Source organism: Nanorana parkeri, unplaced genomic scaffold, assembly GCF_000935625.1.
Source record: "Nanorana parkeri isolate BGI_ZX_2015 unplaced genomic scaffold, ASM93562v1 scaffold1080, whole genome shotgun sequence".
NCBI lineage: Eukaryota > Metazoa > Chordata > Amphibia > Anura > Dicroglossidae > Nanorana > Nanorana parkeri.
Genome location: NW_017307348.1, coordinates 369,600 through 374,263, shown reverse-complemented (window position 1 = coordinate 374,263; position 4,664 = coordinate 369,600). Strand labels below are relative to the sequence as shown.

The 4,664-nt window shown below is 39.0% G+C and overlaps 1 protein-coding gene across 2 annotated transcripts in view; it reads left to right on the top strand.

The window, feature by feature from the left end:
* Window positions 1-4,664, top strand: part of NGEF (neuronal guanine nucleotide exchange factor) — a 99,139-nt gene that overhangs the window by 58,389 nt on the left and 36,086 nt on the right. The gene's annotated exons all lie outside the window — the stretch shown is intronic.

Genomic DNA, 4,664 nt, shown 5'->3' with positions numbered 1-4,664 from the left:
CTATATACATTTCTGTACAGTACAGTACTAATAAAAATAAAACTGTCTGATATGAACTGCCTTGATCACCATTAGTGTGTCCATAGGTGAAAAGCATTCTAATAAAGATATAATTAGACATCTTTCCATCCTGAAATGCTTTTCACTTCTTACCTCGATCTCCTTTGCAGTATGGCTGGCACTTTAATGGGGTGCGCACACAATTTCGGAGTAAAAGCTTAATTCCTTCTCCATTAAAATGTTAATTATACCTCTAATCAGCCTGAATTCTGTAAGCGATAGAGCTTGGTGAATTTCCTTTTTTTCCAGGTTGGAGTCTCACCTTTCCTGGTTAGGGCACATGCATCTTCTATTGAAATCAACTGCACTACATATAAATGAGTGTCCTAGCAAATCTTGTAACGCTCTTTGATCAGTATATGCCACCTGTTCTGCAATCTTAATGGAATGGAATTGTTACCTGTTTTTTTTCAGGTTTCTTTTTTTAAATTCTCATTAGGAATGTGGAAGTTACCTTTGATAGCATTTAATTTGGTAGCTATTAGATTTGTTACCCTCTGCTGTATTGTCTGAATTAAATTAACACTCTGTAAAAAAAGAGAACTCTTTCGCTCTATATATATTCATAAGAATCACTGAGCATACTGTACGTGTACATTCTAGTAGAATAATACCTAAACTGTGGCTAAACTGTGGCAAAGGCTGTGACTGAGACAGGGCATGTCAGTAGGAGAACCAATCTCTTGAATTCTACAGTGCTGTAAATATTACACTACTAGCGGCATGCATACATGTAGGGCATAAAATCAGACCTCCACCATGCCTACCCTCTGACCATCCCAGATCCTTCTTCTGTTTGCACTCAGGGACTAAAATCCCTCAGAGTTCTACACTTAATTCAGAAAGACCCTGCAATTCAATTCCCTAATATGCCCAGTTCCCATAAAGAAATTAGCAGCCATGCTGCAAAAAAAAGAAAAAAATTCTGACACCCTATGGCAATATACTGATTGGTTGAAATAGCCTATGCTAAGTGATAATTGCTGAAACATGGAGAGAGGCCAGTTTAAAATAGTATATTGGGCCTATTAATATAACTATGAAATACCAACCACAGGCGTGGATCAATTATTGTCCCAAATATAATATACCTTTCCCAAATTTGAATCACATCACCTCCTGTCGCAATGCCATAGAACATAGAACATTTCTGCAAAACTCAATAAACTACATGTACATGTAACTGTCCTCACCAAATCCCTCAACCCACGGTTATGCTTATTCTACCACACCATAGAAACATAACTGCTATACATATTTGCATTTTGAGGGTAAAAAAAAAAACTTGGAATGGGGAAATGGCTACACTCTACTCTTCCCGGGGCTGACAATCTTAAATCATTACTGCATAGAGTCGTGCTATTAGATACACTATACATAACAAAAAAAGATCCATACACTAAACAATTTTTCAAGACCTGGATGTATCATATAGCTCAACCCTTCCACTATCCAAAAGAATGCCTGATGGGCCACACATCTGTTGGAAATACACCAGCATATGCTCATATGTATTGATTGTATTGCTGACATTCAGAGATTTAATTGTGTCTTTTGAGCAGTAGATGGCGCTGTGGTGCAATGCTAGTCTATGTTAGTTTTCTACATGCATACTTATCTGTGACACACAGGAAGTTCTATCTGTATACATGTTTTTCCCTCTCTACTATGCTGTATTCCTGTATACGTACATGTAATGTCCTGCTAAGCAAGTAAAACTTAATTAAGTATTCCTTAAGATCTCAGTGCTTCATCTAAACACATAACCAACAAAATCATGCCTGTATTAGTTGTAATATGAAGTACAGTTAGCAGATAAAAAGTAAATGCAACAAAAAACACAAAGCGTTTTCAAGTAGCAGCATTTTTTTATTGGTAATAAATAAAAACATGGTTATTGTATTAATATATTACTTACTTGTTGTATAACAAGGCAATGACAAACTGATATTTCATATGAGAACAATACAACTTTGTTTTATCAGTAACATATATCTGCTTATCAGTGGATGTCTTTACAACATTTGTAACATCTACATTGCCTGTACTTGATCACAACAGTCTATTCTAGTGCCATATATCATCCAAGTCTCTCCAGGAAAATATATTCCTGCTCAGAAAGCATTATTTATCAGATACAGTAAAATCATAAGATCTGGGCACACCGTGACAAATACTATAACATATACAGTGGCTTTCAAAAGTGCATGGTAAAAGACTGTCACATAACCAGAAATGTTTTTTTAATACTCTGGCGCCCCTGAAAAGAAATACCAATATAACAATGTCCGTAGTAATGATTTATCAAAAAAAATCTCCTTTTTCCACACTGCCTTTTGGCATTAAGTCCCATATAGGGCTTACAAGACAGTATCTATTATAGTGTAGACCAGGGGTAGGCAAACTCCAGCCCTCCCGCTGTGGTGCAACTTCAATTTCCATTAGGCATTGCAAGACTCTGACAGCCACAGGCATGACTCTCAGAGACAGAGGCATGATGGGATTTGCAGTTTCACCACCACTGGAGTGCTGGAATTTGCCTACACTTGGTGAAGGCTAACTCACATTCTTGTCATTCAAGTAGAATCCATAAATCAAAGTCACGCTGTCCAATGGAGCAATCCTGCAGTGTAGGGTTCACATCCACAAGAAGGCAAATACTTCAGATATCCTGTCCAAAAAAGCTGGGAGTTTGTATACCTGATGCTGACAGGTTGCTCTCAGGGATAATATCCTAACAAAGGCAGTCGGAGATGAGATTTCAGCATCTACTTGGAAAATGACCCCTAAGGAAAGCAATTTTTGTTGATAGTGTTAGACTATATCAAATTATCTGCCTGAGTTTGAGTGAGCGCACTTTACACTTTTATCTCATGAAGATGAAAGAAGGACAAGGGGTCGAAAATTGCAAAGATGACAATACATAGAAAGCAGTTCAATGCAGTGCAGACAATTCAAGAATTATGGATGGGCAATAACACATCAGTAGCTCTACCAACATGGATGCACAAGGATCTATGTCCCTTATGAAGATTTCCACAGCAGGTAGCAAGCAGTAAGTGGGTCAATTGCCCCAACATCTGAGATAAAGAAACCCTGGAAATCCCAACAGCATGTGTAGTGGCTCTTTGTATCATAAAAGGTGCCAAGAGAGTGTCAGTGTCAGCAGAGTCAGAGCAGAACACAATCAGGTACACACTCATCCCCTTTTTTGGAAAGGATATCAGATCTGAGTGTTTTCCTTAAGTTCTGACGAGGACCCTATGCTTCAGAATTACTCCATTGGAGACCTTGACTCTGATTTATGGATTGTATTTGAATGACAAAAATGTGTGTTAGTGTACACAATGATAGACACTATCTCGTAAGCACTATATAAGGCGTAATGCCATAAAGGAGTATGGAAAAGGGAGATTTTTTGATTTGTTTTCCATTACTGTTGATTAAAAAAAACAAAATGGTACTTTGCTGGAGCCCCAGAGTATTTTATCAGTTTGTTTCTGGCGATGTCAGTCTTTTAACATGCACTATTAAAAGCTATATTTTACAGTACTTGTTACTGTACTACTACTACCATACTAATAAATTGGCTGTACTTGACATGTTTAAATTTAAATAAAAATGATATGCTAAATAAATATATTTTCTTATTGCTGTCAGAGTCTCTGTGGGGAGATTTCCTTTTAGTTCCTGTATAGTATGACACCTGTAAAGTCTCCGAAATGGGAACACATAGAGCAGTGAAAAGTTGACAGAGATGGAATCATTTTCCACATTAACTAAAACTGGATAAAAATGGCTGGAGTTGGCCTTCTGAAACATAATTGAACAATATACTTAGGGGTCTATTCACTCAGCTGCCATAGGCAGCTGAGTGAAAGACCGACCTGCAGTTAAGTGAGCCGAATGCTGTTCGGCTATTCACTTCAGGCTGGTACGGCTGATTTCAGCCATATATCGGCTGAAATCAGCCATACATCGGGTGGCTTCGGGTCGGCCGAACATGCTGAGCATGTTTGGCTGACCCAAAGTGCAGAAGGAGTTCGACTCAGCCGATACAACATCTGGATCCGCTGCTACTCGCTGCTGTTCGGTCTATTCTCATAGATGCCGAACAGCAGTGAGTGAATAGCCGAATGCCGCCGAGCGGCATTCGGCTGGGCTGTTCTGCTCGGTCTCTCTGTGGGACCGAGCAGAACAGCCGGGCGCTCCGGGAGGCTCCCGTTTCCGACCCCCAAGGAGAGAAACACTGCTTTTTCTTGTTTTTTCTTATTCTGACACGAAGCCGTGTCAGAATATTAAAGAAATAATAATAATTTGGCCATGGGAATGCAATGCTAGATTCCTATTGGCTATTTCATTTTCTACTTCAATCAATCAATTTCTATTTCAATAAGTAGTGGACCTGATGGAGAAGTGCAGTTCTCCATCAGGTCCACTACTGATTGACAGCAGCAGAGGGCGGGTACAATGCTAGTTTGCTATTGGCTACTGCAAATTGAAATAGCCAATAGGAATCTAACAATGCATTCCTATGGCCAACAACGGCCACGTGTCAGAATGAGAAAAAAAAAGAAAAAGCAGTGTTTCTCTCCTTGGCGGCC